Source organism: Anomalospiza imberbis, chromosome 11 (assembly GCF_031753505.1).
Source record: "Anomalospiza imberbis isolate Cuckoo-Finch-1a 21T00152 chromosome 11, ASM3175350v1, whole genome shotgun sequence".
Lineage (NCBI taxonomy): Eukaryota > Metazoa > Chordata > Aves > Passeriformes > Viduidae > Anomalospiza > Anomalospiza imberbis.
In genome coordinates, this window is record NC_089691.1 from 12,251,823 (window position 1) to 12,265,219 (window position 13,397).

Here is a 13,397-nt window from a genome sequence, read left to right on the forward strand (position 1 = left end):
ATGGCTTTGAGGTCTCTGTCCAGGACTGGAGTGGGTTCTGCCTGTTGCAGTGGTAAGAGTGTCTTGGGGAGCTTTGGTTGCTGTTGGGGCAGCCAAGCACATGGGTTTTGTGGTGGTTGAGAGGGGATGGAGGTGTTTCTAAGGGGATGTTTCTAAGAACACCTCCCTTTTGACACAGAGGGCTGGAAGCACTGTTAATTGCTGAGGTCCATTAGCCTGTTGCTTTCACAGCACCAATGCTGTGGGTGCTCCCTCAGCGAGCCTGGAGGGACAGACGAGTTTTTTGGCCATGGTGGGTCTGAGATGGATTTTGGCAACAGAGGGGCTCCTGGGGAGGTCATGCTGGGCAGGCTGGCAGTGCCCTGGTGTGGCTCTGCTTTCTGGGCTCCCCTTGTGCTGTGACCTGGCTCTTCCAGCCCCCTGGTGATGCTGACTGCCCGTAGTGTGATCCTTGGGATGAGTTCCTGTTGGCTTCCTCCTGGAGATCTTTGGGGTGTCTGTGGTTTGCTCCACTGAAGGATGCCCCAGCAGCTCCACACCACTCGAGGGTCCCCTTGCTGCCCCTAACAGGGAGGGTGCTGGTCAGTGAGGTGGGCACTGCAGTGCTGCCCGCAGCCTCTGGCACTTCTTGGTGCTACCTTTGCCTTTCGCATGATGCCCAGCGTCCTTAATTGTGCCAGGCAGCTGCCCATCCTCCCCTGACCGGCCTGGTGGGGTCAGAACTGGCCCTGTCAGACCCTGCCTCAGAAGGGAGAAAGGTGTGGAGAAGCTGGGAAGCATCCACAAGACTCCTCTTACTGCTGGTGTAGCCCATGCCCCAGAATGGGGTGAGATGGAGAAGCATCCTTTGATGTGAGCCTGCATTTCTGGGCACTCCTGCTTTGGCCCCCCACCAGAGGCAGCTGGACCGTGCAGGTTGATCCTCACCACTGCAAGCTAGGGGGTCCCCTCCCTGCTCTCGTTGCCTTTAGCTTCAGTTTGGGGTTAAAAAATGTGCAGTCCAGGCTGGCAGTGTCCCCCTTAGCAGGAGCCCCATGTCATGCCCAGAGCTGGCCCCAGCCTGGGGACAGGGAGCAGGGGGATAGGTGGGGGGACCCCCGCAGGCTCACCTGCTCCCGACCAAAGCGCACAACAAGCTGTCCTTTAAGAAGGCAGGGGGAAACCTAAGGTGGACCCGGCGAGAGGCAGAGAATTCTAATGGTTTTAGAAAATTAAATGGGGAAAAAAAAGAATCACACTCCGGAGTCCTGATTCCCTTTCTGTGATTGTTTCAGACTTGAAGCAACAGGCCAGCATGGCTGGTCAAGCACCCTTTGATCGTGTAAATATCCTGCTATTTCCTATTTTAATGTTCTTCAGATTTAGTACTTGTAAATAAACACATGCATCAAGGAGAGATTAAACATTTTTGCTAAAGCTGGTGTTTTGCCTGTGTTTTTGGGGTGATATGGGTGCATGGAGCAGGCAGCTTTGGGAGCAGTAGGCAAATCTGTGGCTGTGCCAGGAGGATGTGATGCAAAATAGCATCATGATGTGCCAGCAGTGCAGTGCATGTGTGGGTGTGGAGGTCCTGAGGTGTGGTTATTAACACCCACCAAAGGATCTCAGGGGCATTTAGGTGGCTTCCCCATCAGCCCCTTTCCTGGATGGCTCATGTTAAATTGCTTTACGTCATTTGATTTTACTCATCACCTTTCAAACTGCTCAGAGCTGCTGATCAGACGCAGAGGAGCTGAACCTGCCACGCTGCAAGCACAGAGAGGTACCTGCCTGACTGTTCTGCCACTCACTGGGGTCCACAGGAACCGACCAGGGCTGGGGCAGCTTCACTTCTACCCCTCGGACATCCTGGCCCTTCCTCCCAAGGGACATAACGGGGTGACAGCACAAGTGCCTGGGAGGAAGTACACGGTGCTGAAGTGATGCTGCAGTCATGTCTCTGCAGGCTCTGCACACTGCAGGAGCATCTTTTCCAGCTCCTGATCCTTGTCTTTAAAGCTGGGTCATCCTGTAACTCTGAGTACCTCCAAACTGCACTGTAGTCTCTGCAGGGTCCCAAAGTGAAACACCAGGAGAGGAAGGCCAGGGCAGCAGCCAGTTACCTCATCACCCTCCTCACAGGGGACCTTCCTCAGCGAGGTGGGTGGCAGGCGTGGGGACACATTCCTAGAGAGGAGGGGGTGAATCCCTGGGGTGTGGGGTCTGCAGGAGCCCAGCACACAGACCAAAGTCACACAAATTAGGCTGCTTTTTTTGTTTTTTATTGTTTCCTTAGCCTCTTCCTGCCCTGGGGCCAGTCTTCTGAGGGATTGGGCTGGCAGGGCTGATTGTGCTGTGGATGCTGAATACATGTTTTCTCTGCATTTAGTGTGTGTATAAACTGGATGTTTTTCATGTTTTCTCTTGCAGTTTTCCCACTCTCCAGCAAGAACATCATCAGCCGGTATTAAGCATCCACTATTTTTGCCGTAGCGCCAATAAAACAAAGATTGTTTTGATCTTGTTTTCCTATCTTAAAAAAAAATAAAGTTTTCTTTTACCAACCTTTCAAATGCTTAAGAAAATCACATTTTAACTGAATTTTGATCAGGTTTCTGGGAGTAGTTAATTGAGGGCAGTGGGAAAATGACCCTCATCTTCCCCAATTATGTGCTGCACCAAACACCATCCTCATGGCCACGTGGGAGCAGGTGGCAGCTGAGCATTAAATAGGTGAGCACTGTGGTGAGTACAGAAACTGTATTTAAAAAAGTTGTCAGTCCAACATGTAGTGGGGCTTTCATTGCTTTTTTTCAAGGCATAGAGATGAGGGTGTCTTCCTCAAGAGACCTTGCTGCACCTTGGTGCTTTACTGTGAGCCCTTTGCAAGCAGGATTTTTATTTTAAGAATTGTTCTATTATTTTTCCAGGAGACAAAATCTTTAAAACCTCCTGGTTGACCAAATAAATAAGTAAATAAATATCTAGTATTTCACCATCACCAGGATGTTCTTCAATACAAATTGCACCAGTTTTCCCAAGGAGTAAGAGCTTCTGGCAGGAAGCCAGGGCCTCCAACAACAGCTACAAATGTCTTTGTTTGCCTCCTCAGTCCTAGTGCAGAGCTCACCAGAAAAAGATTATCAAGGCCTGCAAATGATTGTGTAATCCACAAATGCACTTTATTTGATTAAATGATAAAATGTGAACCTTCCAGCAATAACATACACCGCTGCCGCCTGGGACAGTGCTAATCCAGCAAATCTGCAGCAGCCTCCATGTGCCTGGAACAGGCCAGGGTTTGGAGGTGGAGGCATCCACTCCCTGTGGCCTCCCTGGCTGACCTGGGGCTCTTGGAAACCTCCTTGCCATCATCTCATCCAAACTTGGGCTCCAGGTGAGTGGCACATCCCAGGGCACCTGTGTGGGGTCTGAAGGTCTCATCTTGGGCTCTTTGTACAAAAACCTCTATCCCCTCACCAGCACCGTGGTTTTGTACTTTCCCTGTGCACCTCCTTGTCCTCCTGCCCTGGGAGATGATGCTGTCCTGCCTTTGGGTCTCTCTATAATCCTTTGCTTGTCTTACACATGCAGTGAGGGCCAGGACATGCAGATGGTAGCTCTGCTCCTGCAGAACTGCATGCTCAGTGCCACGTGTCACCTCAGGCTGTGGTGGGTGTGGGACTTGGGGATCCACAACCTGCAGCACAGGGACACACTCGGCTCCCTCGGCACAGTCATGGACGGCCACATGCTGGTGGTGCCAGTGTCAGTCATCACTAAAGCTCCTCCTGCCTTTCATGAGCTTTGCTCCAGAAAGAAACGAGTGCTTGGCTTGGGGGTTCAACACCTCTTGGACCTGCCACTGATGTCTCCCAGTGTGCATTTGCTTCTGGTGTCACCACTGGTGTGCTCGGAAACCCAGAGTCATTGGAAATGACAATAGATTTATCCTCTTCAGGTTTAGCCTAAAGATCAGCAGGAACATCTCCCTTGCCCACTGTGCCCAAATTCCAGCAGTGGCCACCTGCACCTTCCCTTCCTCTCCTGCACCATCACCCCAGGCAGTCCTGGTCCTTATGCTGCTGCCCCATGGCTCAGAGACCCACAAATGAAAGAGAGCAATTAGCTGGGCTAATTGGGCTGTCCCTCATTGCCCCCCCTGAGCTCTGTAATCCTGCAGGAAAGGGATCTGCCTCATCTTCAGGGGAATATGGGCAGGTCCTCAAGCAGCCACTTTCCATGGGGGAGAAGCTTTATTTCTCACACATGAGATATATGTATACATATATATAATCCATAGCCTATAATCTAAATGTATATATAAAATTGATAACTATGTATATTAATAGAATAGAATAGAATATAAATTAAAACCCAGCTAGAGCATTAACATGGGCTGCAAGTGCCAGGCCATGTGCTGTCTTCAGACATTGCATAGGAAAGGCCAGAGCAGCATCATGTGACCCTAAATTGAAGGATACGACGGGGGGTTTCTTCCCCCTCAGAGGTGATGATTAAGTTTCTTCTGAGCTGCTAGGAAGAGGAGGAAAAAAAAAAAAGAAAATCTATAAATTTTGAAGGCAGTAAGGGCTGAGCAGAGCAGCAACCCCTTTCTCTCTCTGCCTGGACTAATGAAAATCACAGCCATGCTGGGAGGCAACTGGTTTATGTTTGTTCTTTGCTTTAAATGTGGTGGTAAAAAGCCCACAGTTTTGGGCACGGATCGGAGGTGGGATCATTAGGAGGTGGCAGGCGATGGCTGATACACATTAATGTGCCATGAGCAGAGCACCACTGTGTGGGTTTTTTTTAACTGAGGCAAATTATTGCTTCAGGAAAAAGACTGTCTCCCCTGGTGGAATTAGAGCAGGGGGAGGGGGAAAAATTGATTTGTCTCAAGTTTTATTGCACCAGATTGACAGCTCAGGCTCAGCAATCTGCCCCCCTGCAGAGCCGTGGGGCAGAGGACAGGTGACATGGCTCTGGGCATTGCCAGCTGCCCCTTTCCAGAGGGTCCCCCTTTAGAGGGGGTGGCAGTGGGGTGCAGTGACCAGTCTGGAGACCATGACCACTGGGAATCTTGGCCATGACTGTCAGGAACAATTTTTCCATGCAGTGAAATCAGCTGAGAAACGTCGCTGCAGGCATCTTGCCTGTTTCTCTGCTCCTCAATGGTTTGGTGGTTCACCACCCTGTTTCTGGCACAGGTGGCCTGCAAGGTCACCCTGGGCTGGCACACCCTGGGGTGATGCTATCTATGTGTGGGGGGAGTTGCACTTCTCTGGGTGATTTTCAGGTGACTGATGTGACACTGCATGTGCTATTTCTGGGTGCTCTTCCCAGCAGTAAGCCCATTGCAATGGGATTCAATGGGCCTTTCCCTCCCTCTGCTGGAAAAAAGCAGATATGTCCAGTGTCCATCCTTGGGACCTGGATGGCAGCCAGGGGCATCTCCTGTCCCCTTGCTCCAGGTGCTGTCCCTCAGCAGCTGTGGTGCCTCTAGCAAGGTGTCTGCTGGTAAGGGATGGGAACTGGATGGGTTATTTCAGTGGTCACCTCTCCCATTTCACAGGGGATCACAATGCACACTGTAAAATAAGCCAATAGCTCACAGAGCACTCAGATGAGTCCCTGTGGGGAAACTGAGGCATGAGGGCAGAGCTGCTTGGCCCAAGGTCATACAGAAGGTTGCAGTGGGGAAGGAATTACTCACAATCAACACTGAAATCCCCAGGACATATTCTTTGATTATGGTCCCAGATGCCTGGGCCACTTTGGCTGTCACACTATCCTGAGCTGGAATTTTATTTCTTCCTCAAACTGTTTTTTTTCCCTTTTTTATGAACGAAATTCTTCCTTTGCAGCTCCTATTCTCTCAGGGGCTCTTCCACTCAGCAGTAGCCCAATTTCCTTTTATAGCTCGTACAATGACTGTCCTAATTACAATTAAAACCGGGAACACTCTAATCAAATCTTTTACTATTCTAGACAAACTCAGAAAATGAGTAAAATTAGTGACACATGGTGCAAAAAAAAAAAAAAAAAAAAAAAGAAAAAAAAAAAAAAAGAAAAGAAGAAGAAAATGTCCGTGAGCCAGTGCTAACACAGAGAGAGTTAAAGAGGGCAGCGGGATTTCGGCTCTCATCTGCAGTAATTGGTGGTGGGAAGCGGCAGTGTCACCACTGTGGAGCAGGACTTGAGCATCCCTGGGGGTTCCTCCATCCTGCTGACCCTGTGCTAGCTGGATGGACCCACTGGTTTGAATAATCCCCCCAGGAGTTACCATGGAAACAAAGCCTTTTGATGGTGAAAACCTCCAGCATCAAGAGTTAATCAGACCCTAAATGAAAATGGGGTTAAAGGCAGAGCAGGGATGTGTGAACAGTGGAGTCACTGGGGCAGAAAAAAAGCAGCGAGTGGAGAGTAAATAATAAGCAAGGAAGTGGGGTCTGATGTCTTCTCGAGCTCCAGATGATGGCCAGAGGGGTTTAACTGTGATGGGAGATCACAGGGGTAAATTAATAGGCTGGATAATTATTTTTAATTTTCTGAAGGGCTGGTTGTGTGATTTTACCACCCTGCACCATCTCCCAGACCTGGGTGCTGATTTAGCAGGGGAAACACCCCAAGCTGTGAAGTGGAAAGTTGGGCACGTGTCTCACCTGGGTGGAAAGGTGGCCCTCAGCTGGTGTCCTGTCAAGGGATGGGGCTTCAGGCCAAAATGGGGCTTGCTGGTGTGGAAAGACTGCATGTGCCATGGGCTGGCTCAACACGTGTTATCAATTTGGGTATCTGAGCATGCTACTCCAGAATTATCAGATAGAAATACATGATGTAGAGAGGTGGGCTCCCTTGTGTTTGTGTTAGGGAGGAGACAGAGAGAGAGATTTATGGATACATGTCTTGGATTAATGCTCTTGGACCATGTAAGTGTTGGAGAGGTAGGATGGAGGCAGAGCCAAGAAATTCAGCCCATTCTGTCGTTTGCTACTCATTTGGGGTTACAGATCCTGTCTGGGTGATCACTGCAGATTGTCTGTTTCCAGAGGTAGTGTAGTTTCCTTGCAAGGGATTGATGAAGGGCAGGGACTGAAGTGGGAAAGCAAAACTTGGAGCACTGTTCCTACCATTGTTCCTACCAAACAATGAAAATAGTACTGTAAGGGTAAGGATGTTTTTTCTGCTAGAGGGAGGAGGTGTTTGCAGCCAATCCCAGTACTATGTTGTTACATGGCCAAGATTTGTGAGGTCCCTTTGAATGAAAGGGAGGAGGACAGGACACCATTGTGGGGAGGAACCTGGGTTCATTTTTAATATCAGGATGTACGGGAAGAAAGCCCTGGTTGGGAGTTAGTGTTACAGTCAGGGATGAAGTTAAACAGAAGGGTCTTTGGTGTGGAGAACTGGGTGGAGCAGAAGAACTCCCAAAGAGCCAGAGCTGTTGGTGTGGCTGTGTTTCATGTTGCCTGGCATCCCAATTTTCACGTGATTTAGTATCACGAAAGACCTTATGTTGGACCTGCCCAATGCATCAGTGTTCTCCACACCCTAAACTGTGGTGTGGTATTCCCCAACTCCTTTTTCAGGGACAACTGTATGTTTGCGCTCATCAACGGCAATGTACAACAGGACTTTCTCCACTCACTAGGTTTTTCCTTCCTTGTTGCAATATAATCAATCCCCTTTCTACTGGTCCTGCTCAGCAGAGAGGTGAAGACCAGATTGCTCACAGATGCTGTTTTTGGAAGGACATCTGACTCCAAGGTCTTAGTTATCTCCAACTTCCCCTTGCACTCTTTAGTTTCTGGAGATGTCTGAAGTTTCAGCAGTGAGGGAAATAGCCTTGGACAAAATAGGTGATCAGGCACCTTTATACCTTAGAGTTTATCAGCTTTCCATCCAGATCATGCAGTCTCACAGCTGGATGTGCCCTGAGGCCTCCCATGATGGAGGGGCACCTTAGAGCCAGGGGTTTGGTTACAACACATGAAGAAGGAGCTGGTTGATCTCCTCACTCTTTCCCTTCACTCTCCATCTTTATTACTTTGTCAAAGTACTTTCAAGTATAATACTTAAATTTTATAGGTCTGAAGCATGACATTATTCAATTTTCTTTATAGGCCCAGTTTGATAAATCCACTTGGAAGCCCGTGCTGTGGTAATTGAAATGCACTGCCTGGGGAGGAGGGAATTTCTGCACTGGCTTCAGCCTTCACTTCTGACTGCTCCTGGCTGGCTGCATGGGCAGGACCCAGCAAAACCTGACAGGATTCACAGGGCAGGAGCTGCCTGGGGGCCCAGGTGGGTCTGGATGAGATGGGGGTTGGGAAAGCTGCTGGTACAGAGCTCTCTGAAAATGTTAATTCTATGTTCCTCCTTTTGTTCTGATCTTTCTGACCCATCCAAGCCTCAAGGACTGTTGAACTGTTGGGGCCCAAATTGAAATGACAAATTACACAGAAAGCAAAAGGATGGCCAGGAGCTCAGTGTGGCTGCCACTAGGATGTTTTACATGCCTTCAGGAGCAGTATTTGATAATTCATCCCTGCCCGTATGGAGCCAGCAGCAGATAAATTTCTCAGCTGCCTCCAAATGATCAGAGGCTGAAAGAAGGTTCTGGGGGCAGAAAAATCCTCTTTGAAGGGGTTTGACACCTTTCTACTGGAAGGGATCAGTGTGGGAAACTCTCACATTTGCCACGGTAGAAGAAGACTGTGTCTTGAGGAAAGTTTTGGTGGGTCTGAGGCAGGAGGAGGGTTTGGACATGAATTTCTGGTTCACAAGGTTTCTGGGAGCCACTCAGTTTCTCTCTCACGCCCCATTCCACCTTCATTTTTGGGGGATTTGAACCGGAGCTTTGAACTTTATGTTTATTAGAGGATACTATATTTGTGGTGTCTGTGACAACAGGGACCTGGTGCAGAGAGCCAGGGAGCCGTTCCCAGCCTCATGTTACAGAGGTCCTTGATGTCCAGCTCTTCACTTGAAGTTTGTTAATTAGTCTTGGTTCCTGGCATTAGATGAACATGACTATGACAGACCTGGTTTCTTCCAGCATTAACTCTCAGAGGAGCAGCATTCCCAAAAAGCACAAGGTTTGAAAGCTGACATCAGTTTTCCCATTTAAAGAAAGGCTCTCTCCTCAGGGATCAGTCCTATGATGCAGCAATTCTCAGGGCTCCAGGGAAAGCTGTGGAAACACCACAAGCGCAGGGACCTCTGGGTCATGTTCCTGAGGGTACTGTGGTGAGAGGTTGCTGTGCTGAGTGTTGGATTGAGGTCTTCAATCCAAATGTTGTTAGAAATTTCCTCTCACTGTTCAACAAAAAAAAAAATATCAAAGTTATACTGAAAGCCACATTGATCCTGTGTGACACCAAATATTTTGCAGTCTTGGAAAAAAATTGGGAAACTTGGTTATTTTTTTATTGCTTGAAAGGTTTGGTTTGGGCTAAAATGATGCTATTTTTTCTCAACTGAAAAGTTTGAAAAATGCCACAGCTGGGTTTAGTGAAGACCTCACTAGATGGAACTGATCAGGTGTGAAGAGGCAGCAGTTTCTTGATTTCTGCCTGCCCTTAGGGCAAAAAGCTGAGTGCAGGGAGTATGTTTTGCAGGCTGATTCAGTAGATGGTCCTGCCTGTTTGGTGCTTCCCACAGGCAGAGAGGACACTACTTTCTGCTTGTTCCCTGCTGGCTGCAGGGATGAAGGGAGGTGGCATATTTATCACTGGGAGGTGCCTCCCATAGTCTTGACTCCAAACTTTCTCATTAAGGCCAGGCTTTGCATGGCACTGGGAGGAGGGATGGGACTGTCAGTTCATAGTTTCTGCTGGAGAAGTTGCCCTTCTTTTCCTATTTTAGACTTCATCTCCAAGGGCTGTTAATACAGCATTTCCCAGAAGGGCTAAATTTAAAGCAAATTGAAGTATATTATATTTTTGGCTCCAGTAGGTAGAACTGTATAACACTCTGACTTCATTTTTTATTTCTCTCTCTCTGCACAGAGTGTATATCATAGACCGTCATTGTATTTAAATAATAGAGCAGAACCAGGATTATTTTGTACACTTTTTTCCTCCTCTCTGATCTCCCCATTGAAAAATGCATGGAAAGCAACAGATGTTTCAACTTTGTAGCTTGAACCTTCTCAACTGTTTGAAGATTTGATATGAAGTTCTTTGAACATCAGTTTCAGAGGAGACTCTCTTAGTAACAGTTGCCATGCAAAATTCATAATTAATGAAGATTTCAGGGTTATGGTGGGTTTTTAAAATGTTATTTCTTTATTTGTGTTATTATCTTGTACTCTTCTTAATCAGCTTGGAGGAGGGGCAGCAGTCAGCTGGAAGAAACAGTCTCAACTGCACCTGAGCCTGTGGCACTGGCTCAGGGTGCCTTCTCCAGACTGTGGGGCTCAGGGGTAGCCAGAAGGCCTCTCTGACTAGCCATGGAGGCACGGATGCTAATTGGGGCAGGAGCAGTTGAAAGGCACCTGGTAATTAGTTGCTGGAGTTCGGGCACTTACCTGGTGCCCAGTGTATCAAAGCAAGAGCTGATCTAACTTGGAGGACTGGATTACCCTCTAGTGGCTGCAGATTAAATAAAAGAGGCATGTGTAATCTTGCAGACGTGGCTCTGATTTACTGAACACTCCTGTCCAGGGGCGCAGTGTAAAGGGCAAGAAGAGGTTGCAGGGGAGTAGGCACCAGTGCCATGGGGAATACTGGGGCCCAGAGCCCCCCAGGAAGAGCACCAGTTGCAGAGTGATGCAGATGCCCGGGGTAGCTGCAGTGTGATACCCAATGCCTGATTGCCAGCACCAGGAGGGCTGGTTTTTGGAAGTGCCTGTGGCTGAGAATGCTGTGGCCAGGCTGCCTGGCACGGCATTGTACTGTTGTGGCTATCACACTAGAGTTGTCTTTGGGATGTCTAAAGCAGATGGCAGCATCACTGTGGGTAGGCAGGGAAAAGCTGTGACTCATGGATGGGCTGTGGGTTTTCTCTTGGCTGTCCCACATTGCTACCCCACAGCTGCTCTGGATAGCTTTGTCTTGGGGTGATCCCATTCTCTGTCAAGTCAGGGGGTGTGGCAGGACCTTTGCTGGGCTGGCCCTGCCTGTAGCATTCTGCTTAGTAACAGCAGATAGGCCCTCGTCTCTGCTACTCCAGATTTTGGACAATCTAAAAGAGATTTTTTTTTTTTTTTTTTTTACCATTAGGTTCATCCACTGCTAATACTCCAGGGACATCTGGGGTCATGACAGAGTGACAGTCCCCTGTTTTCAAGGCAGGACATAAGTGACATTATGGTTTAGTTGGCAATAAGCCAGCTGGTACACAGGGATGTGTCACACCGGTGAGACTGACTGTCCTTGGCATCCCCTGGGAGAGGCAGCAGCTCAGCAGTGTCAGCAGTGACCAGTGATACTTTGCTGCCACCAGCAAGCCACCACTGGCTGCCACGGCAGAGGCAGTCAAGTCATGCATTTAATTGGTGTCTATTGGATTTTTTTCCTGCAGCTACAGTTTGTGCTACTTATTGTGACATCCATGAGAAGCAGTGATTTGGGTTTGTTTGTGTGTCTGACTTGGAGGTTTTCTCCACGCTGGCATCTGACTCCTTCCCCCCATCCTGACGGCTGTTTTTCTGTGTCAGTGGGCTGAAATAAGGGGAACCTTTTGGGTCGTGGGTTGTGGGCTAGGCAGGGTCAAGGGAGCAGAGGAAGGAAAGCACAGCCAGGCCAGCCATCAGTGCAGCTGCAGGGACGTGCCAGTCTCCTCACTGCTGATGCCCCAGGACAGGGCAGCCAGGCTGGCCTCCAGCACGAAGCTGCAGCCAGGCCTCTGTCATGTCACCATCATGTCACCATGCACCCCAGCTGCTGGCTGAGCTTCAGTGGCTGCAGGGACAGAGCAGACAGGCCAGGCAGCAGCAGAGCTGTGCAGTCCCAGGGTGGCACTTTCTGCCTGCAGAGCTGTAACTCCAGAGCATTTGGTGGCTTCTCCCTTTGGAGGTGAGCAGAGAATGGGTGGAGTGTGGATTGTCCTTTTGGATCCATCATTTCTTCAGCTGGGGTTTCCTTTGGATTTCCACCTAGGGACTATCAGCAACTGCTCGCCAACCTGTCTGATGGGCAGTGACTCCAAACTGGGCGATGACAGAGCAAAATAAAATGAAGGAGGAATGCTGAAAGGCATCCTCTGTGAGATATGTGCATCTTTGCCGCAGCTCGTGTGTTTGTGATATGTCCTTGTCACTGGATGGGACAGTTTTGGAAGTTCTGGGCATGGACAAAACAACTAAGACTTAGCAGGGCTTCTCCTTCAGCACCGATACTTCTCCTGCTCTCTGGGGAGAAAGGAGCTGGAAGTGTATAACTTGAGTACCTGAGGTTTTGGGACATTTCACAAGCTAAATCTACATTTCTCAGCTGACCTTGCTCTGCAGAATAAGTGGAATGAAGCCCACTGCCAGTACTTCTGGGCTTGATCAGGGGTCCGAGGCTGCTGTCCAGTCCCAGCGCTGTGTTAATCAGCTGCTGCGGTGCAGGACATTGGTGCAGTACAATGGGCTGCAACCTTCAGCCTGCTGTGAAATTTCGTGTCCCCAGGGCATTGACCACCCTGGCACTGGAGGAGTGCCACCCTCCTGAAGGAGTGGTTTTGATGCAGTCAAAAATGGCTGTGATGGGTTGGGTGCTGCCAGCAGACCTGTCCTCTGAACAGGGGGAAATACTTCTTTTGGTGTTCCTAAGAGAAAGAGAGGAGGAAGGCTTGATGTGGAGAGGCATGTGCAGCTGGGGACAGTTCTTGTCTGGTAGAGCCCTTGCTAGGGCTCTGGGCATTGTGCTGGCCCTGCTGTCCTTCAGGGAACACAACACAATAGGTGGTGACAGCACATAGAGCTGTCAGACTTGGCCTGTCATCCTCAACCAACACAGTGGAAGCCTCCAGGGCTTGCTGCCCTTCCCTCCTGACCAGTTTACTGGGCTGTGTGCACATGAGGACTGTTACAGTAGCTGTCACCCTCCTGCTTCTTCCCAGACTGACCAGTCAGCTTCTTGTGCAAATGTCTCTGTCCTTTTTGTCCATTTGGTGGTGGACAGCACCTTCCTTCCTCCCTCTGGTCCTTCCTGCACTTTGCTGCCTCTCTCCAGTCCTTCCTTTGGATACATTTTTGGTGTGGTGCTGGATTTCATCCTGAGCAGAAGGTGCTTGTGGCATGGGACAGGATGCAGTGAAGTTAAAGGGGCTTCCTGTGGGAGCCTGTCTCCTGACCAGGCACTTTTTTGGGATGTCATGGGCAACAATGCCTCCCAGAGAGCAGTTTGAGTGAGGTCACTCTGCTTTTGGGAACAGGTTGTAGAGTGCAGCTGTTTTGAGCCCTGCTGAGTCACTTGCCTTGGGCCAAA